Source organism: Schistocerca gregaria, chromosome 11 (assembly GCF_023897955.1).
Source record: "Schistocerca gregaria isolate iqSchGreg1 chromosome 11, iqSchGreg1.2, whole genome shotgun sequence".
NCBI lineage: Eukaryota > Metazoa > Arthropoda > Insecta > Orthoptera > Acrididae > Schistocerca > Schistocerca gregaria.
The window spans coordinates 116,046,029-116,069,968 of NC_064930.1; the positions used below are offsets into that span (position 1 = coordinate 116,046,029).

General features: G+C 45.4%; 1 protein-coding gene across 1 annotated transcript in view; it reads right to left on the reverse strand.

The window, feature by feature from the left end:
• Nucleotides 1–12,948: 12,948 nt before the first annotated feature.
• Nucleotides 12,949–23,940, reverse strand: part of LOC126295054 (transcription factor MafA-like) — a 149,707-nt gene continuing 138,715 nt past the window's right edge. The window contains exon 8 of the mRNA XM_049987302.1: nucleotides 12,949–13,373. The gene's annotated coding sequence lies outside the window, so the exon portion shown is untranslated. The remainder of the gene's footprint in view (nucleotides 13,374–23,940) is intronic.

The window sequence follows — 23,940 nt, forward strand, 5'->3', positions numbered from 1 at the left end:
ACCTCAACCCTCTTGACTTTCACTGATGAGGGCATTTGAAAGCTCTCGTCTACGCAACCCCGGTACCAAATGTAGAGACTCTTCGTGCTCGTATTGTGGACGGCTGTGATACAATACGCCATTCTCCAGGGCTGCATCAGCGCATCAGGGATTCCGTGCGACGGAGGGTGGATGCATGTATTCTCGCTAACGGAGGACATTTTGAACACTTCCTGTAACAAAGTGTTTGAAGTCACGCTGGTACGTTCTGGTTGCTGTGTGTTTCCATTCCATGATTAATGTGATTTGAAGAGAAGTAATAAGATGAGCTCTAACATGGAAAGTAAGCGTTTCCGGACACATGTCCACATAACATATTTTCTTTCTTTGTGTGTGAGGAATGTTTCCTGAAAGTTTGGCCGTACCTTTTTGTAACACCTTGTATATACATATATTTTTAAAAGACAATTTGGCAATTGTCACGAAAGGTCTAAACCAAACAAAAGAAGTTTTTGAAAAAATTCACAAAATCGCTTCCAACACTGGACTACAGATCTCTTACGAAAAGACAGTTTGTGAGCACGAAGAAACTCTCATCTCTGAACACAAGGTAGGGCACGATTTATAAAACGGCAAACTTCAAATACCCCGGCGAAACACCACAAATGAGCGGTCATAACAGAGACTCAAACGAAGAAAGAAAAACTAAACTGGACATGGCATACAAAGTAGTGTGGAATCATTACAACAAGAAGTGTATCTCACAAAAAGCCAAATTGCGCCACTACGACTCGGTCGTGCTCCCCGAGGCACTGTATGCAGCAGAGACCACACTAATTCTAGGGCACACACGTATCAGACAACTAGAAAAAGTAGAAGATACTTAGGAAAATATTTGGTGCAACTAACAACAATGGAATATGGATCAAGAAACCTACAGAGGAACATTACATACGGAGACAATAGAAAACGCAGACCACAATTCTATGGACACCTATACAGAATGCCATCACACAGACTGACCAAAAAGATCTTTGACTGGGTAACCGCTAGAAACAACAAATGGGGGGCAGAGTTAGTAAACGACCTGAACCAACTCGACATCACACCAGACACAATAAACGACTGAAAAAAATTCAGAAACATCAATACGAAATGATGAGATACATGAGATACACGATGACAAACGAACAGGCGTAAAATGGACCGAAGAACGCCAGCAACATCATAGCCGGAAGATGAAAGAACTACGGGCAACGAAAAAGGCAATCAAGATGAAGCCGAAGATAGAAAGGCGTCAAGAAGCGTGAACAGAGGACCGGAAACAGAAAAACAGCGACCGAATGAAGGAAGTTTGGGCAGCAAGGATGGCAGCAAAAGGAACTGGCCATGTAGTTTAGTCCAACTGTGCTCTTTAAGGGCAAAACACCAATGGTAATGGAAATGAGGCGTTGGCGTCATTTGCCACGAGGCCCTTTATGGGGCCGGTCCGGCCGCCTTGGTGTAGCTCTTATTACATTCGACGCCACATTGGGCGACCTGCGCGTCGGATGGGGATGAAATGATGATGAACATCCAGTCCCTGAGAGGAGAAAAGCTTAGACCCAGCCGGGAATCGAACCCGGTCCCGTTGGACATGAGACGCCCGCTAAACCCGCTAGGCAGAACAGGTAATAGAACTGTGGAAAGGGCGAAGAGTTGAAGCCAGTTTCTGCTTCTAATTCTCATTTATTGTAATTTAGCAACTCTTTCATTGTTGAAGACCAACAAGAAACCTTAACAATCAACAAGATAAAAATCCAATTAAGATAGCAACAAAATAATTTAAAGAATCAAGATATGCAAGGTGCAATACCAATGGCTGAGGGCCACAATCAAACTTCAAGATTTCAAAATATATTACCCTAATCTTTATAGTCAGAGGGCTGCAGTCTTTAAGCTTGAAAGATAATTTAAAAATTAATCTGCAAAATTTTAAGAAACAATAACTATAAGCCTAAAATTTAAAATAGCTGACATCAAATAATTAAACACCGGTGGCACTCACAAGGGTACCTCCACATCGCACCCCCCGCAGATTTAGTTATAAGTTCGCACAGTGGATAGGCCTTGAAAAACTGAACACAAATCAATCGAGAAAACAGGAAGAAGTTGTGTGGAACTATGAAAAATATAAGGAAAATATACAAACTAAGTAGTCCATGCGCAAGGTACGCAACTCCATGGACAGTGTGAGCTCAGGAATTCAGTGGTCCCGTGGTTAGTGTGAGCAGCTGCGGAACGAGAGGTCCTTGGTTCGAGTCTTCCTTCGAGTGAAAAGTTTACTTTCTTTATTTTCGCAAAGTTATGATCTGTCTGTTCGTTCATTAACGTCTCTGTTCATTGCAATAAGTTTAGTGTCTTTGTTTTGCGACCGTACCGCAGAACCGTGCGATTAGTAGACAAAAGGACGTGCCTCTCCAATGGGAACCGAAAACATTTGATCGCAAGGTCATAGGTCAACCGATTGCTCTACAAGAAAACACGTCTGATATACTCTATACGACACTGGTGACGGCATGTGCGTCACGTGACAGGAATATGTTGTCGGCCCACCTAACTTGTACACTTGGTGAATGGGTAAAAAGATTCTTCTGCCTTGCCCGATTTAGGTTGTGATAATCACTCTTAAAAAAGTAATGAAAACAAAATTTGTCACATAAACTGCAACAAATGTATGCAACGGTTTCACAGTCGCACGTTTTCAAATTTTTCCGTGTGTAGACCGTCAAATCCTGCACATGTCCAAGCAAATCTGAACATGTCCTGGAATTTTGAAGAGCGAAGTTGATTATGTGTGAGTGCCTGAACTTTGATAATTGTATGAAATAAAAAAATTAAACTTTTCACTCGAGGGAAGACTCGAACCAAGGACCTCTCGTTCCTCAGGTGCTAACAATAACCACGGTACCACGGCGCTCCTGAGCTCATATTCTCCTAGATGTTGCCTACCTTGCGCATGGACTACTCAGTTTGTATATTTTTGCTTATTTTTTTCATAGTTCCACACAACTTCTTCCTGTTTTCTCGATTGATCTGTGTTCAGTTTTTCAAGGCCTATCCACTGTGCCAGCTTATAACTAAATCTGAGGAGGGTGCGATGGGGAGGTTCCCTTGTCAGAAAGCCTCCACTGAGGTCGGTCTGCCCTCGTTCACTTAGGTGAGACAGGTGGTGAGTGCAGCTATGCTTGATCCGTCGGAACACAACCAGGGGGCAGCCACGGACCGAACGACCGACCAACCGACCGACCGACCACGACTTGCTTGCATGAAATTTCGAACACAAAATCACCCCAACAGCGAACCACCGAAACGAACCACCAGAACATCATTGGACGTGGCTTGGGTAGTTGAAACCACTACAGTAGAAGCCCTCTAATCCGTCACCTTCGGGACCGGGACCACGGTCGGAACGAAAAAAAGGTCGGATTATCCGAAAAATCTAATACATATTGCAAAAAATATAAAAAGACATTTAGTACAAAAAATTCAACGATATAAGAACTAAAAGACGTCTAGTGTAATATAAAAAGATTTTTTTTACACAGTGTTGAACAATATATTAACTAAAAAACGTCTGCACACACTATAATACAGAGCGAGGTGGCGCAGTGGTTAGACACTGGACTCGCATTCGGGAGGACGACGGTTCAATCCCGCGTCCGGCCATCCTGATTTAGGTTTTCCGTGATTTCCCTAAACCACTCCAGGCAAATGCCGGGATGCTTCCCCTGAAAGGGCACGGCCGGCTTCCTTCCCCATCCTTCCCTAAACCGATGAGACCGATAGCCTCGCTGTCTGGTCTCCTTCCCCAAACAAATCAAAATCACACTGTAATATGTGTTGGTTGTAAAAGGAAAAACAACAAACAAGTTACAGTACTGTACTGAACTTAATAACTTATAAATTATATATACTGCAAACTAAAAAAAATTTATAGCACTGTATAGAAAAAAGAAATTTTTTACAAAGAAATAAACTACTGTATGTATAAACTAAGAAATGATTATACTGTATGCATTGTTTTTACAGTAAAAACGAAAACAAGCTACTTGGAAAAAAGTTAGTGATACATTTTTGTTTAGCAGATGTTATTCTACATTTAGCTGCAGTGTCCCTTTTTTTCCCACACAACGTCCATTGCAGCTGAAGTTGTATTCTGCTCGATTTATTGAAGGGCGATGTAAAAAGCGTTTTTTGCATCGTTGTGTGAAATCTTCGTGACCCTACAGTCATAAGTACTGTAGAGAACACGGAATAAAGCAAACAAAGACGTTTTCTAATCGCAACAGAGGATAAAACTGCACAATAACGTACAGTATAACAATATGCACAGCGATAGTCACCGCAACAATGGTTCAAATGGCTCTGAGCACTATGGGACTTACCTTCTGTGGTCATCAGTCCCCTAGAACTTAGAACTACTTAAACCTAACTAACCTAAGAACACCACACGCATCCATGCCCGAGACAGGATTCGAACTTGCGACCGCAGCGGTCACGCGGTTCCAGACTGAAGCGCCTAGAACCGCACGGCCACGCCGGCCGGCACCGCAACAATGGCCCGACAAGCGTGCAGTCAGTGACAAGTCGGCGGGCCTCAGCAAGGTCTAACAGGAGTGACGGACCATCCAAGGTCGGATTACAGGGGTTCTACTGAACTTTGAGGGCCTGGGTCGGTGAAGCAAGAAGCTCGTAGCGATCGGACAGCTCCACAAGCGCTCCGACACTGAGCGGGGACCGCCAGCGGATGCAGCCGACAGCACCGCACGGAGAGATCTTCCGCGGTCCGCATCAACCGACCGACTGCCCGCTGATCAGGCCGCGACTGCACTGCTGGTACGTCTCCCACTCACTCCAGACACACGACGGCCTAAATACTGGCTCGGACCCAGCCGTGCAGAGGAAACACGCCCACTGGCTAACCGACATCCCTGTACCAGGAAAGGACCGACCCAAGTTCCACAAGATGGTAATTGAAGAGGCCCAGAAGCGCTCTGACACCCAGTTTCACGTCGGCTGATGGATCGACCGGCCTCAGATGTAGTACGCCGACAACATTTAAAATAACTTGCCAGTGGAAGTAACGGCAACTACACACACACAACCTCAGAAACACTTGCACAAAGACCTGGACGATACAATAGCAACTAAGCACACACGAAGACAAATTGGGAGTCGATACACACACACACACACACACACACACACACACACACACACACACACAGCCGACTCACGAACGATCGGCGATCCAAAACGCTTCGTCCGGTTGAACGACCGACCGACGATCCATCCAGACCGCGGCCCGGCTCAGGTGATACGTGGCGGCAATGGTGGGGCGAGCCGTGTCGACGCACACCTCACTGCTGCTCCAACCCGAGTGCACCAGTGCCGCTTTGCCACTCCGACTGGCAGGTTCGGACTGCATTCGAGACGCGTTGCAACTGACTGGCAGACCCGAACTCCGAAGCCGAACTGGCAACCCGAACCGCCGACACGAACTGCTTTACGACAGTCACCGGGAAGTAATAGCAGCCGAGCAAAGACACTACGAGAGGGGACAGATCGATACGCGCTGTTAGCGCCGGTCACGGTCGAGGAAAGCAGCAACTCAGTAACAGTAGTAATTTAAATTAACGTAGTGAGGTGGAAGTACGTTAAAAAAAACAGGGTGTAGAAAAGGATGATGGCGGGAACACAGAACGATAATTCGTTACGCTGACCACCCAGCTTATCGGGGGGACACCAATAATACACTCCTGGAAACTGAAATAAGAACACCGTGAATTCATTGTCCCAGGAAGGGGAAACTTTATTGACACATTCCTGGGGTCAGATACATCACATGATCACACTGACAGAACCACAGGCACATAGACACAGGCAACAGAGCATGCACAATGTCGGCACTAGTACAGTGTATATCCACCTTTCGCAGCAATGCAGCCTGCTATTCTCCCATGGAGACGATCATAGAGATGCTGGATGTAGTCCTGTGGAACGACTTGCCATGCCATTTCCACCTGGCGCCTCAGTTGGACCAGCGTTCGTGCTGGATGTGCAGACCGCGTGAGACGACGCTTCATCCAGTCCCAAACATGCTCAATGGGGGACAGATCCGGAGATTTTGCTGGCCAGGGTTGTTGACTTACACCTTCTAGAGCACGTTGGGTGGCACGGGATACATGCGGACGTGCATTGTCCTGTTGGAACAGCAAGTTCCCTTGCCGGTCTAGGAATGGTAGAACGATGGGTTCGATGACGGTTTGGATGTACCGTGCACTATTCAGTGTCCCCTCGACGATCACCAGAGGTGTACGGCCAGTGTAGGAGATCGCTCCCCACACCATGATGCCGGGTGTTGGCCCTGTGTGCCTCGGTCGTATGCAGTCCTGATTGTGGCGCTCACCTGCACGGCGCCAAACACGCATACGACCATCATTGGCACCAAGGCAGAAGCGACTCTCATCGCTGAAGACGACACGTTTCCATTCGTCCCTCAATTCACGCCTGTCGCGACACCACTGGAGGCGGGCTGCACGATGTTGGGGCGTGAGCGGAAGACGGCCTAACGGTGTGCGGGACCGTAGCCCAGCTTCATGGAGACGGTTGCGAATGGTCCTCGCCGATACCCCAGGAGCAACAGTGTCCCTAATTTGCTGGGAAGTGGCGGTGCGGTCCCCTACGCCACTGCGTAGGATCCTACGGTCTTGGCGTGCATCCGTGCGTCGCTGCGGTCCGGTCCCAGGTCGACGGGCACGTGCACCTTCCGCCGACCACTGGCGACAACATCGATGTACTGTGGAGATCTCACGCCCCACGTGTTGAGCAATTCGGCGGTACGTCCACCCGGCCTCCCGCATGCCCACTATACGCCCTCGCTCAAAGTCCGTCAACTGCACATACGGTTCACGTCCACGCTGTCGCGGCATGCTACCAGTGTTAAAGACTGCGATGGAGCTCCGTACGCCACGACAAACTGGCTGACACTGACGGCGGCGGTGCACCAATGCTGCGCAGCTAGCGCCATTCGACGGCCAACACCGCGGTTCCTGGTGTGTCCGCTGTGCCGTGCGTGTGATCATTGCTTGTACAGCCCTCTCGCAGTGTCCGGAGCAAGTATGGTGGGTCTGACACACCGGTGTCAATGTGTTCTTTTTTCCAGCAGTGTAGTAGCCGGCCGCGGTGGTCTCGCGGTTCTAGGCGCGAAGTCCGGAACCGTGCGACTGCTACGGTCGCAGGTTCGAATCCTGTCTCGGGCATGGATGTGTGTGATGTCTTTAGGTTAGTTAGGTTTAAGTAGTTCTAAGTTCTAGGGGACTGATGACCACAGCAGTTGAGTCCCATAGTGCTCAGAGCCATTTGAACCAACCAATAATAGTAATAATAAAAGACAGGGTGTTACAAAAAGGTACGGCCAAACTTTCAAGAAACATTCCTCACACACAAAGAAAGAAAATTTGTTATGTGGACATTTGTCTGGAAACGCTAACTTTCCATGTTAGAGCTCATTTTATTACTTGTCTTCAAATTACATTAATCATGGAATGGAAACATACAGCAACAAAACGCACCCAGGGAATGTTCAAAATGTCCTCCGTTAGCGAGGATACACGGATCCACCCTCTGTCGCACGGAATCCCTGATGCGCTGATGCAGCCCTGGAGAATGGCGTATTGTATCACAGCCGTCCACAATACAAGCACGAAGGGTCTCTACATTTGGTACCGGGGTTGCGTAGACAAGAGCTTTCAAATGCCTCCATTAATGAAAGTCAAGAGGGTTGAGGTCAGCAGAGCGTGGAGGCCACGGAATTGGTCCGCCTCTACCAATCCGTCGGTCACCGAATCTTTTGTTGAGAACGTCCGAACACTTGGACTGAAATGTGCAGGAGCTCCATCGTGCATGAACCACATGTTGTGTCGTACTTGTAAAGGCGCATGTTCTAGCAGCACAGGTAGAGTATCCCGTACGAAATCATGGCGGTGAATCGAGGGAGTACAGTACATACTGACGAAACTAAAATGAGCTCTAACATGGAAATTAAGCGTTTCTGGACACATGTCCACATAACATCTTTTCTTTATTTGTGTAAGAGGAATGTTTCCTGAAAGTTTGGCCGTACCTTTTTGTAACACCCTGTATTCACATTAGCGTTGTTAACACATGCACCGAGCGAGGTGGCGCAGTGGTAGCACATTGGACTCGAATTCGGGAGGACGACGGTTCAATCCCGCGTCCGCCCATCCTGATTTAGGTTTTCCGTGATTTCCCTAAATCGCTCCACGCAAGATCTGGGATGGTTCCTTTGAAAGGGCACGGCCGACTTCCTTCCCTAATCCGATGAGACCGATGACGTCGGTGTTTGGTCTCTTCCCCCAAACAACCCAACCAGCCCCAACACATGCAGGGACTTTCTTATGAACATAATACAAGTGTTGGTCTACTAAACTGACATACGGCCGGGAGAGCGGTGTGCCTACCACGTGCCCTTCCTTATGCGCACCCAGTGATGCCTGTGGGCTGAGGATGACACGGCGGCCGGTCGGTACCGTTCGGCCTTCGTGGTCTGTTCAGGAGGAGTTTAGTTTAGTTTTATAATACAAGTATTTTCCGCAATATTCTACGTTGTTTACATTTCCGACTGATTGGATGAAATAAATATTTGTCGATTTGCGAGAGTGTCATTTGGCATGAACTAATTGGATAGCTTCAATTGTTGTGAGTGAATCCTACATTCATATTCTTCTTTGTCTCAAAGCCGAAAGCGGTTTCTGTGGTCGTCTATATTGGGCGTGACGTCAAAATGACAACGTTTCTGAAAATGCTGTGAAAACAGTGTTCTTCTTTCATCTTCTTTTAGTGTTTAACCCTGAGGTCATTCCTGTCTCCTTTCCTCTTTATTTCCACGTAAGTGCTACAGCTAACGTTATTAATGATCTGTTGCATGTACAATATCCTTGCTCGTCCCCGCCGATTTCTTCCGTCAATAGCTCCTTTCGTTCCAATGACATTGCTGTGTCTTAGAATGTGCGCTGCAAGTTGGTCTCTTCTTGTTTGGGTATGCCTCCACAGATATCTGGTTTCCTGTACTCTTCTAAGCACCTCTTCATTTGTTACTTTGTCTCTCCAGCTGATCATCGATACACTGCCTGTGTAGCCTATATTAAAGAGAAAGTTGTCCGAGGTAATCGTTATTTATTGAGAAACAAGCGGAAGTTTATTCAGAATTTTATAGCTTTTCCCCTTGTCCATAAACGACAAATCTTGAACCATTTACTAGTGAACACGCTATTTCTCTCTAAAAGAGATCATAGAGTGCGGGCTTTTGAGTTTTGAATATTAGTGGGTCGAGGAAGTCAACGCCTGAAGTGGCAGAGCTATGTTTGATTATTTAAAGTTCATACAGTTGAAAAATAGCAGTGACAATGATGTTTCTCGTTTTTATTCTTTTTTATGTCATTTCCACTTAGTGCGATATTGAAGAGACGACAAGCAATCGTAAAGTACATCGCTGACTGGCACATGTAAACGAATTAACGGCAAGAAATAAGGAATTACCTCTTTTAAACTGAAAAATCAGTACCCGGCTTGTCCTTTATCCCCAAACTGTTACAAGAAAAATATTGTAACGTTCGTTTAGAAGTAAGCTAAAATCACGAATATATCTTTTCGTATGAAAGTATATACAAAGGCCAACAAAGCATATTTCTAAAAGCAAAGTTCAAAGAAATTAAGCCCTAAAGAGAAGGAATAGCATTTTTCAGTTAATAACTTGCAATGAAAAGAAAAATAATTAATCTTCATTTAGACGGGGAAAGCAAGGTTATTATTTATTGAAAAGTGCATACTTACGAATGCAGAGCTATTCCATTTAATTCTGAAAGGCTGCGACTGACGAAATAGTTCATTACAATAAAATTTTAATAAAGTTAAGGATATTGTTGTAGCAAGACGCTACTTACAGAGAGGTTATCGCTGATTCACAACGGAAGATAAACAATATTACATCATATCATTCCCTTTTGAACGTATTCCCCAATTTACTGTACGTGAAGATTTTCTAACGTTTACACTGATTCCTTGTATATACTATTATTCGTCGATGCTTTGCAAGAGGAGCAGTACACAAGAGGCAAAGAATCTGTATGACGTATTGTTCGATTATAAACGAAATCTGTCGTTTCTGGTGCTTACGTTATTGATAACTACATAGAGTAAGCTTCGCTATAGCTTGCTGTTATTAGTAAAGCTGTGTATCATTCCTACCCTCCGTAGGATTTTTCTGTTTACTGATAGTAGCTTTGATGGTAGTTTATCTTTCGAACCTAGTGAACCCTGATAGTCAGGTCTGTTGTTGTAATTAATATCCAAATAGCTACCACTGATCCATTGTATCACGTAAACTGTTATTGTGTCCAAATGGTTCAAATGACTCTGAGCACTATGGGACTCAACTGCTGTGGTCATTAGTCCCCTAGAACTTAGAACTACTTAAACGTAACTAACCTAAGGACATCACACACATCCATGCCCGAAGCAGGATTCGAACGTGCGACCGTAGCAGTCGTACGGTTCCGACTGCGCGCCTAGAACCGAGAGACCACCGCGGCCGGCGTTATTGTGTCCATTCTTTTGTACATAGTAATGTTGTCGCGAGCTGTAGCGTGATTTATAGCGTGAGAAGCTGAACATCAAATCTTATGTGCCGTCGTTGTGTTAGTACAGTTAATTATCTGAAGTCACACAGATTACACTACTGGCCATTAAAATTGCTACACCACGAAGATGACGTGCTACAGACGCGAAATTTAACCAACTGGAAGAAGATGCTGTGATATGCAAATGATTAGCTTTTGAGAGCATTCACACAACGTTGGCGCCGGTGGCGACACCTACAACGTGCTGACATGAGGAAAGTTTCCAACAGATTTCTCATACACAAACACCAGTTGACCGGCGCTGTCTGGTGAAACGTTGTTGTGGTGCCTCGTGTAAGGAGGAGAAATACGTACCATCACGTTTCCGACTTTGATGAAGGTCGGATTGTAGCCTATCGCGATTGCGGTTTATCGTATCGCGACGTTGCTTCTCGCGTTGGTCGAGATCCAATGACTGTTAGCAGAATATGCGATCGTGGGTTCAGGTGGGTAATACGGAACGACGTGCTGGATCCCAACGGCCTCGTATCACTAGCAGTCGAGATGACAGGCATCTTATCCGCACGGCTGTAACGGATCGTGCACCCACGTCTCGGTCCCTGAGTCAGCAGATGGGGACGTTTGCAAGACAACAACCATCTGCACGAACAGTTCGACGACGTTTGCAGCAGCACGGACTACCAGCTCGGAGACCGTGTCTGCGGTTACCCTCGACTCTGCATCACCGACAGGAGCGCCTGCGATGGTGTGCTCCATGACGAATCTGGGTGCACGATGAATCCACGTTCTGTTTACAGCATCATGATGGTCGCATCCGTATTTGGCGACATCGCGGTGAAAGCACATTGAAAGCGTGTGTTCGTCATCGCCATACTGGTGTATCACCCGGAGTGATGGTATGGGGTGCCATCGGTTACACGTCTCGGTCACCTCTTGTTCGCATTGACTGTGCTTTGAACAGTGGACCTTACATTTCAGATGTGTTGCGACCCGTGGTTCTACCCTTCATTCGATCCCTGCGAAATCCTACATTTCGGCAGGATAATGCACGACCACATGTTGCAGGTCCTATGCTGGCCTTTGTGGATACCGATAATGTTCGACTGCTGCCCTGGCCAGCACATTCTCCAGATCTGTCACCAACTGAAAACGTCTGGTCAATGGTGGCCGAGTAACTGGCTCGTCACAATACGCCAGTCACCACTCTTGTTGAACTGTGGTATCGTGTTGAAGCTGCATGGGTAGCTGTACCTGTACGTGCCATCAAAGCTCTGTTTGACTCAATGCCGAGGCGTATCGAGGCCGTTATGACGGCCAGAGGTGGTTGTTCTGCGTAGTGATTGTGTGAAAGTGTAATCACATGTCAGTTCTAGTATAATATATTTGTCCAATGAATACCCGTTTGTCATCTGCATTTCTTCTTGGTGCAGCAATTTTAATGGCCAGTAGTGTACGTCGTTGTGCGTGGGCAAGGTCTTATCAGCACAACTTATTCTAGTGTTACGAGAGTGAGCTACATTATCCGGTTGATTTTCACTTACGTATTGCAGTGCTGTTAAGAGCTTGTCCATACAGTATATCTCCTACGAGTTAATGGCATCTGAAGGGTGGCGCAGTACATGTCCCAACCTGATGCCATCGTAGCACCGTTGCGTTGAGTTGAAACGTGGACTCGGCCTTAAGCCCTAGCGTCCTACATCACTGCCTTGTCTGGTTTCGGCCGTAAGGAAGAATAGGCTGCCATTCCTCCACAGACATTTACTGAAAGTGTCCCCAGCATAGTTGAAGCCATCATAAAGGCGAAATGCCGACACAGCCTATATTATTGTCCACTAATAGGTGTCTGGACCAACAGGCTTGCCACAGTGTTAACACTGGTTCCCGTCAGATCACCGAAGTTAAGCGCTGTCGGGCTGGGCTAGCACTTGGATGGGAGACCATCCGGGTCTGCTGAGTACTATCAGTAAGCGGGGTGCACTCAGCCCTTGTGAGGCAAACTGAGGAGCTACTTGACTGAGAAGTAGCGGCTCCGGTCACGTAGAGTGACAACAGCTGGGAGAGTGGTGTGCTGGCCACACGTCCCTCAGTGTCATCTAAGGGCTCAGGATGGCATGGCGGCCGGTCGGTGCCGTTGGGCCTCCAAGACATGTTCAAATGCTATTTGTCTTTTTTTTAATAGATGTCTGGATTCTTTTGATCAGGTACTCTATGTAGACGAACAGAAGAGGAAGAAAGGCAATTGGAAGAAAAATTCAAGAAAGGGCTGCACTAATCCGTCACATTTTATTGTCAGACACAGCTGATGGTCTACAAAATTACAGAAGAAATAATAGATCACAAGTTCAGAAGTCATGTCTTACTGGCTACATGGAATTCTCTCGTATATTACTCTCTACGTAACACTAAGAGCGTTACAAGAAATTGTTGCTCAGCTCCGTATACGACACAAGAAATTAAGTACAGAAACGTTTGATTATAAGTACTGTTCTCTCACGAATACTATGGCAAAATGTCCCTACAGATGACATTCTTTCAAATTATTCCTTATAAAAATAAATGTTGTGTAAAAATATATTTATGTATATGTATATAGCCTCTAATAAATGTGATATCACGTAAGTACGATTGGAAAGCGCTTTGGATGTCCGCAACCAGATGGAGCTAGCTGCAATGCGAATACGCCGGACCGTTCTGAAACAGAAGAAAACAGAAACATTTGTTACAATTACTGTATAACTTTCAGCGAAGCGTGGTTCCTTATGAGACACTGCAATAATTACTTTATCAACTATTGCAACTTTACGTTATCTAGTTACATTTAATCTTCTGCGAGGACATCTACTGTGAACAGAAAAATTAAGTACATAGGAACAGATAATTAGTTTCAATTATTAATTTTTTGTGGTGTTTTAGTAGCGTCTACAGAGCAGGAGAGCTTCTGTAAAGTTTGGAAAGTAGGAGTCGGGGTCCTGGCAGAAGTAAAGCTGTGGGGACGGGGCGTGAGCCGCGCTCGGGTAGCTCAGATGGTAGAGCACTCGCCCGCAGAGCCTTACTAGCCTCCTGCTTCACAACTTTGCGCCAGCCTCCATGTCCGTTCCACTACTAGTATCGACCATTCCAACCCCCTTTCATTACATCCAACGATTTTTTCCTAGAGTTCAGTTATATCTACCGGTCCTTACCACTGACACGTTTGTAGCTCACGAAAACAGTCTCCGAATTGTTACAACACTGGTTCAAATGGCTCTGATCACTATGGGACTTAACATCTGTGGTCATCAGTCCCCTAGAACTTAGAACTACCTAAACCTAGCTAACCTAAGGACAGCACACAACACCCAGCCATCACGAGGCAGAGAAAATCCCTGACCCCGCCGGGAATCGAACCCGGGAACCCGGCCGCGGAAAGCGGGCTGTTAACAACAGTGCCGCCCGTCCAACCCCATCAAACGTAAGTATCCACAGTACGTGTGCCGACGCACGCGGAAGGCGATCTAAGCGCGTTTTCCCGAATCAGACGTTCAATCAGCGTCGTACATCACCGTGAATAGCAAACAAGTTAACCGGGATCGTCTGCACCGCATCCATCTCGCCGATTCATCCCTCTGCACCCACTGTGGAGTGGATGACACGGACGTCCACCGGTTCCACTGTGGCACAGCGTTCGACGTCTGGACACTTGCGCGGCGAACTTTGGCGTTTCTTATTCGCTAGACACCGGCTCAGATCGACGTCCACATGCTTTTGTACCCCGATAAGACTTTCTACACCTCCGCCAAAACTCACTCTGTGAATTGGACCTGTGGCCACACGATCCGCTATCTTTTTACTTCTGGCGACAAGTCTACGCTTGGGTATTGGACTTATCTCAATGAGCGACATTGCGTCCTCATACGACACCCGCGCTATGAGCAATATTTTTCCAGTTTCTTACGGAGCACCTTCGATGACCCACCTCGTAGCTGGAACGTCCAAGCCCTGAGAAGCTGCAAACTGTATTAACCGAACCGAACTGAATAGATCTGCTACCCAGAACCCACGCCTACGCCATGAGAAGACACGTTTGGACGAGCTGGCCTGCTGTAGGCGGAGACACTTCAGGCGCTCCTGTAAGGACTGGTCTTTAACTGCAAGTCGCACGACGAGTTTATATAGGAAAGAAAACTTTTCCTTATTTATTCCTCATAATTTCTTCTTAAAGGGAAAAGAAATTTGATTTTGACAAACTTTTTTTTTTGTTTCAAAAGATTGCTTCTTCGCCATCAATACATGAAGGAGACTAAAATTTTTGTTTACTGGAAGGCAACTAGTATAGTTTTAGTATTTGTTTTCAAAAAAAAAGTGGTAATAAAAAAGTGGTAATCGTAAAAACTAAATAAAAAAAACAAAAAAACAAAAAAACAGGTAGCTCAGTTGATGGAGCACTTGCCCGCGAAAGGCAAAGGTCCCGAGTTCGAGTCTCGGTCCGGCACACAGTTTTAATCTGCCAGGAAGTTTCATACCAGCGCACACTCCGCTACTGAGTGAAAATCTCATGCTGGGGACTATATCTTACATTTCAAGCAAAAGTTCAGGAAAAGGAATTACTTTATTTTTGATGTTACAATCGTTTTGTACTAGCTCTGAATGTACAGTTAAGATCGTTTTTTCAGAAACACGTCAAATTACGAATTATCTGGCACGCTTAGAATTTGTATTATTAATTACGCAGTCTCGTACTGTTTATTAAGTTTATTTCTGGAGTGATTTGTGAAATAATAATCGAACCTAATATAAATTCATTTATCAAGAAAAATTGTAAACCCTTTGTAATATTACTATTTCCGCTGAGTGAAAGAGTAGTGAGCATGTCTCTGATGTGATCGGATGTATTTTTGTATTTTGGACGAACAATGTAATTTCGGCTTTGTTAATGTGAAAATTCAAAAGACCATATGGTAAACTATAATATACAATATATATTAAAGTAACAACAAAAATTCTGCAACCACAATCTTCAAATTTATTTAGATCAGTTCAACCACGAAGACCTAAAACGTGAGAATCTCAGCGTCAAGAAACAAACCCCTAAAAAAATGATTCAGATGGCTCTGAGCACTACGGGACTTAACGTCTGAGGTCATCAGTCCGCTATACTTAGGACTACTTAAACCTAACTAACCCAAGGACACCACACATATCCATGCCCGAGGCAGGATTCGAACCTGCGACCATAGCAGCAGCGCGGTTTCAGAACGAAGCGCCAACCGCTCGGTCACACCGGCCGGCTCAGACTCCTAGACAAGAAGAAATGCAACCAACGCTACACGAAAAGCTAAGTAAAGTAGAAAGTTTATTGTAAATTTCGATCCTGGAATTAGGAAGGAGGGGGAGATTACAACAGACAACAGTATCGACACACTCAACCAGCGCACACTTTCACCAACACCCACCGCAGACAACCATACAAGACACCTAGAATTATTAAACTGTATCAGAATAAACAGTGAATGCATTCAACGCTGTAAATCTATTCTAGCGTAACTATACACATCAGACATATCCACCCCTGCTCATTATATCGCTTACCGCTGTTGGTATGTAACACTAGTAACTGAACAGTTAGTACAGAAGCAATGTAAGAGGTAAAATTCAAGACATATAATATGGGAACAAAGTTTAATTGATGATCCCAAGAAATAACATAGCTAACACTCACACACCACTGCGCTTTCCACAAGGCACGTAACAGTTATAGTGTTTCTGTAAATGGTGGCCGGCCGATATGACCGAGCGGTTCTAGGCGCTTCAGTCCGGAGCCGCGCTGCTGCTACGGTAGCAGGTTCGAATCCTGCCTCGGGTGTGGATGTGTGTGATGCCCTTGGGTTGGTTAGGATTAGGTGGTTGTAAGTCTAGGGGACTGATGACCTCAGATGTTAAGTCCCGTAGGGTTTAGAGCCATTTGAACCATTTTTGTAAACAGTGTTTAGAAATATTAATGTGGAAATTGAACTGCAGTGAACCGGGACTGCAAGATTCAAACTAGTTCCGTGGCTTTCTGATCAGGCTGGTTCAGATAGGGTAACATTTCTCTGTCTCTCTTTCTGTCCAAGTCTTGATCTATTATCATATCTTCGTAAAATTTGAAGATGTTTTGTGCTTTTCTTTAAATTTCTAATATACTTTTAATGTGCCATTACTTCCATTGTAATTGTTGACAACAGTAATTGCTGTTTGTAATATGGAGAACGTTTAGTAATCTACAAGATAAACTGTAAAATGAACGACCTGCTATAAAATGTAAGGCAACAGGTCTATAAATGAACAATAAATCAAATTCAGATTCAAAAAGTCAACGTTCTCCTGTCCAACCCATCCTGTCGCCGCTTATCTGCTGACAACACAGCCTCCTTTTTCACTGGCGGCTCCGCCTCTAGTGACATCTGGTGGCCAATTTCGCATTACGTAGCGCTGTCCGGAAACTGTTGATCAGATAGTGCCTCATCAGTTTCGAGTTATGACATTGTAACGTGGAGTTTCGTCGAAAATGCCATTCAAAAGCCGAGGATTAACCCGTGCTGGGAGAGACTGTATGTGCTTCTCTCTCTCTCTATCTGTGTGTGTGTGTGTGTGTGTGTGTGCGTGCATGTGTGTGTGAGAGAGAGAGGGAGAGAGAGAGAGGTGGGAGCAGAAGCGAGGTTGCACGGTGCGAGCGTAGACCGTCGTGAAGGAAGTCAGTTCTACAGAAGACACAGCAGGGAAACGGGAGGAGAGGAAATTTGAGCACGCAGAGACGGAACAGGGGGCAGAAGACGTAGAAAGACTGCCGACATGAAAGAGTTCCGCCTCGGGCTGTCTGGGAACGGGACACTCCCACACACCCACGTGACCACACACACACACACACACACACACACACACAAACATACACACACACACACACACACACACACACACTCACTCGCAATGGTGTTTCCCTGACCTGGCGAGCATATACGGAACGAGAGAAACACTAAAGCTTAAGTCGTCTCGATTCTGGCGGACAACTTCTGTGTTGTCCTTACGCAGCCTATATGCCACCTCTAACTTTTTATTTAGCTCTGAGAATTAACTAAAACCTGTGCCTGATTGTGGCGTATGCCACATGTTTTTAGCGTGCCACTTCTTTTCGTTTCTCCATGTTCCCAGTAGGTTTTAGGACCTGCTGCAAAGAAGTGTCAGCATGACTCAGGGAAATAAAGGCAATTTCAACACTTGTTTCTACGTCTACGTGACTACTCCGCAATTCAGGCGGTGTGTAGGTGTGCATAAAGAGAATATTTTCACATTCGGAGGAGAAAGTTAGTGATTGAAATTTCGTGACAAGCTATCCCCACAACGAAAAAGGCCTTTCTTTTAATGATGCCATCATATTCGTGACACTCTCTCCACTATTTCGTATTACACAAAACGAGTTGACCTTCTTTGATTTCCTCCGTCACTCACGTCTCATGCGGATCCCATACCGTGTAGCTATACTACAGCAGCGGACGGACAAGCGTAGCACAGACAGTTTCTTTAGGGGATTTGTTGCATCTTCTATATGGTCTGCGAGTGAATCGCAGTCTTTGGTACGCCTTCTCCACAAAACTTGTTTCCAATTTAAGCCGGCCGGAGTGGCCGTGCGGTTCTAGGCGCTATAGTCTGGAGCCGAGCGACCGCTACGGTCGCAGGTTCGAATCCTGTCTCTGGCATGGATGTGTGTGATGTCCTTAGGTTAGTTAGGTTTAATTAGTTCTAAGTTCTAGGGGACTGATGACCTCAGAAGTTAAGTCACATAGTGCTCAGAGCCATTTTTCCAATTTAAGTTGTTCGCAATTGTAATCCCTAGGTAATTAGTTAAATTTACGGCATTTAAATTTGATTGATTCATTGTGTAACCGACGTTTAACGGATTCCTTCTACCACTCATGTGGTTGGCCCCACAATTTTCATTATTTAGTGTCAATTGCCAATTTTCAAACCATACAGATATCGGGTAGATCGTTCGCCGGGTGCAGGTCTTTCGATTAAACGCCACTTCGGCGATGGGAATGAAATGATGATGATAAGGACGACACAGCACCAGATCCCTGAGCGGAGAAAATCTCCGATCCCGCCGGGAATCGAACTCGGGGCCTCAGGATTGACATTCTCGCTCGCTGACCGCTCAGCTACCGGTGGCCGGACATTTCTGATGACTTGACTAGACGGTAAATGACATCATCTGCAAACAACTTAAGATGGCTGTTCAAACTGTCTCCTAAATCGTTTATATGAATACGGAACAGCAGAAGGCCTATAATACTTCCTTGGGGAACGTTAGAAATGACTTTCGCTCGATGACTTTCCATCAATTACTACGAACTGTGACCTCTCTGACAGGAAATTACGGGTCCAGTCACACAGCTGACACGATATTCCATAAGCACGCAGTTCCAGTACAAGCCGCTTGTGTGATACAATGCTAAAAGCCTCCTGGAAATCTAGAAATACGGAATGAGTTTGTTGAAACCCCTTACAGGATTCTTTTTCTTACTTCTGTGCATTAACTTACATTTAAAGCGAGGTGCCATTCATCACACAGCAAACAGAAATTCTACCAGACCCTTGCTAAATTCACTTTCCTACAGAACTACGTCATCAGCAAACAGCCTCAGATTGCTGCCCAACGTGCCCGCAAATCATTTACGTATACAGACAACAACAGCGGCCCTATCACACGTCCCTAGGACACAGCTTTGTCTCTTGGTAGTCAGTCTTCCGACGGCGTTGATGCGACCCGCTACGAATCTCTCTCCTGTGCCAATCTTTTCATCTCAGAGTAGCACTTACAGTCTGCATCCTCAATTATTTGCCGGTTGCATTCTAGTCCCTGCCTTTCCCTACAGTGTCTACAGTTTCTGCCTTCTACAGCTCCCTCTAGTACCATGGAAGTCATTCCCTGATGTCTTGACACATGACCTATCACCCTATCCTTTCTCCTTGTCTGTGTTTCGCACATATTCCTTTCCTCTCCAATTTTGCGCAGAACCTCCTCATTCCTTACCTTATGAGTCCACCTAATTTTCAACATTCGTCTGTAGCACCACATCTCAACTGCTTCGATTCTCTCCTGTTCCCCGTTTTCCCACAGTCCATGTTTCACTACCATACAATGCTGTACTCCAGACGTACATTTTCAGAAATTTCTTCCTGAAATTAAGGTCTATGTATGATACTAGTAGACTTCTCTTGGCCAGGAATGCCCTCTTTGCCATTGCTAGTCTCTCTTCTGATGTCCTCCTTGCTCCGTCCGTCATTGCTTATTTTACTGCCTATTTAGCAAAAATTCCCCAAACTTCATCTACTTCGTGACCATCAATCCTGATGTTATGATTCTCGCTGTTATCATTTCTGCTACTTCTCATTACTATTTATGAAGTCCTATATTCACTGCCATATCTAGTACCCTATTCCGTACGCTCGGCTTCGTTCACAGTTTGCAGTGGGGCACTGTGTCAAATGCGTTCGGCAAATCGACGAGTATGGAATGTACCAATCAAATGGCTCTGAGCACTATGGGACTTAACATCTATGGTCATCAGTCCCCTAGAGCTTAGAACTACTTAAACCTAACTAACCTTAGGACGTCACACAACACCCAGTCATCACGAGGCAGAGAAAATCCCTGACCCCGCCGGGAGTCGAACCCGGGAACCCGGGCGTGGGAAGCGAGAACGCTACCGCACGACCACGAGATGCGGACTATGAAATGTACCTGTCGACCTGTATCCGTAGCGGGCCGGTGTGGCCGAGCGGTTCTAGGCGCTACAGTCTGGAACCGCGCGACCGCTACGGCCGCAGGTTCGAATCCTGCCTCGGGAATGGATGTGTGTGATGTCCTCAGGTTATTTAGGTTTAAGTAGTTCTAAGTTCTAGGGGACTGATGACCTTAGAAGTTAAGTCCCATAGTGCTCAGAGCCATTTGAACCATTTTTGAACCTGTATCCGTGATTCGCAGGTTATTGTGTGAGAAGAGGGCAAGCTGAGTTTAGCACGAGCGATGCTTCCTGTCTCGAGGAAATTTTTCGAGATCGAATTTAGAATATACTCAATTCTGTAGCTAACTGAATTGACAATTTTGGTCCGTAATTCTGCGGGATCGTTATTTTACCCTTATACAGCAGTAGCCTGCACATTTTTCCAGTCTCCTGGAGCTTTGCACTGAGGGGGAGGTTCGCGATAAATGTAAGCTAAGTAAGGAGCCAATGACGCAAACAGAAAATACAAAACCGAAGTGGGTTTCCATCTGGGGACTTGATTCTATCTTTTTCAGTTTCTTTTCAGCGCCAGGGCAACTCATTTCTGTGTCCTCACACAACGCTATGTCTGTATGATCCTTTGCATGAATTATTTTCTTAAGCGCGAAATTTAAAACTTCAACTTTCATTTTGCTATCTTCCATAGTCACACCAGACTCGCCGAAGAGTGACGAATAGAAGCCTTTGAACTACATAGCTTTTTCTCCACCTAGTCTATCACTAAGGTACAAGGGCTGTTCGGAAAGTATCAAAACCGCAACTGAAACCACAGTGGAAATACGATATAGCTTAGCATGGGTGTGTTGGTCAATGTCTCTCGTACGGCTGCCACTCCTGTCACGTCTCTCTTTAAGTTCTGAGGGTACAGTGAACACACAAAGATGTCTAGAAAACAGTGTCTCCCGCCAAATATGTTCGCCTGCCTGTGGCGGAGTGGTTACACGACAATAACATCCCTGGACTGGCCTGCACAGAGTCCTGACCTGAATCCTACAGAACACCTTTGGGATGTTTTGGAACGCCGACTTCTTGCCAGCCTCACTGACTGACATCGATACCTCTCCTCAGAGCAGGACTCCGTAAAGAATGGGCTGCCATTCCCCAAGAAACCTTCCAGCACTTGACTGACAGCCTGCGAGCCAGTGTGGAAGCTGCCATCAAGGCTAAAGGTGGGCCAAAACCGTATTGAATTGCAGCATTACCGAAGGAGGGTGCCACGAACTTGTAAGTCATTTTCACCCAGGTTTCCGGATACTTTTGATCAGTTAGTGTAAGTTACAAGAGAGCCGCAAAGAAACAGTCCTGTAATCTACAGTTCCATACCTCCCAGGGAGCTTAAGAAACTAAATAATGACAACTGCAGTGTCATTTTGTAGTTATTGTTGATTTTTATGGCATTCCATACGCTATCTATTGTGGAAACTATGTTACAAATGGTTTAAATGGCTCTGAACACTATGGGACTTAACATCTGAGGTAATCAGTCATAGAGGCAGATATGGCCCGGCCACACGAAATACTCTCCGTCCGCGGTGGACAACACCGGCGACACCGCGGTAATACGCCGACAACAGTGCCTGAAACATCCTGACACATGAGGAGTGTTGCCTGGTCTAGGCACAGCATTGTGGCTACACTGCCGCAATATTTAGATCATCGTTACTGCCGCCACATTATTGTTGTTGTGGTCTTCAGTCCTGAGACTGGTTTGATGCAGCTCTCCATGCTACTGTATCCTGTGCAAGCTTCTTCATCTCCCAGTACTTGCTGCAACCTACATCCTTCTGAATCTTCTTAGTCTATTCATCTCTTGGTCTCCCTCTGCGATTTTTAACCTCCACGCTGCCCTCCAATGCTAAATTTGTGATCCCTTGATGCCTCAAAACATGTCCTACCAACCGATCCCTTCTTCTAGTCAAGTTGTGCCACAAACTTCTCTTCTCCCCAATCCTATTCAATACCTCCTCATTAGTTACGTGATCTATCCACCTTATCTTCAGCATTCTTCTGTAGCACCACATTTCGAAAGCTTCTATTCTCTTCTTGTCGAAACTAGTTATCGTCCATGTTTCACTTCCACACATGGCTACACTCCAAACAAATACTTTCAGAAACGACTTCTTGATACATAAATCTATATTCGATGTTAACAACTTTCTCTTCTTCAGAAACGCTTTCCTTGCCATTGCCAGTCTACATTTTATATCCTCTCTACTTCGACCATCATCAGTTATTTTACTTCCTAAATAGCAAAACTCCTTTACTACTTTAAGTGTCTCATTTCGTAATCTAATTCCCTCAGCATCACCCGATTTAATTTGACTACATTCCATTATCCTCGTTTTGCTTTTGTTGATGTTCACATTATATCGTCCTTTCAAGACACTGTCCATTCCGTTCAACTGATCTTCCAAGTCCTTTGCCGTCTCTGACAGAATTACAATGTCATCGGCGAACCTCAAAGTTTTTAGTTCTCCATGAATTTTAATACCTACTCCAAATTTTTCTTTTGTTTCCTTTACTGCTTGCTCAATATACAGATTGAATAACATCGGGGAGAGGCTACAACCCTGTCTCACTCCTTTCCCAACCACTGCTTCCCTTTCAAGCCCCTCGACTCTTATGACTGCCATCTGGTTTCTGTACAAATTGTAAATAGCCTTTCGCTCCCTGTATTTTGCCCCTGCCACCTTCAGAATTTGAAAGAGAGTATTCCAGTCAACATCGCCACATATTGCGGTAAAATATGGCCCTTCTAAACACGCTTTAAGACGTAGAACGGAGCGAGGTCGCATGAAACAGTCAATGCCTTCTCTACGCGATAGGAATGAAGATACTATCGAAGACAGTGCTGCTAAAGCAGAGTTACTAAACACAGACTTACGAATTGCCAACACAAAAGAAGACGAAGTAAATATTCCTGAATTCGAATCGAGAACAGCTGCCAACATGAGTAACGCAGAAGTAAATATCCTAGGAGTAGCGAAGCAACTTAAATCACTTAATAAAAGCAAGTCTCCTGGTCCAGACTGTATACCAATTAGGTTCCTTTCGGACTATGCTGATGCATTAGCTTCATACTTAACAATCGTAGCAACCGTTCGCTCGACGAAAGATCCATACCCAATGACTGGAAAGTTGCACAGCTCACACCAATATTCAAGTAAGGTAGCAGTAGTAATCCACTTAGTTACAGGCCCATATCGTTAACGTCGATATGCAGCATGATTTTAGAACGTATATTGTGTTCGAACATTCTCAGTTACCTCGAATAAAACGGTGTATTAACACACAGTCAGCATGGGTTTAGAAAACATCGTTCCTGTGAAACACAGCCAGCTCTTTACTTACATGAATTGTTGAATGCTACTGACAAGGGATTTGAGATCGATTTCGTATTTCTGAATTTCCGGAAGGCTTTTGACACTGGAGCACACAAGCGGCTCGCAGTGAAATTG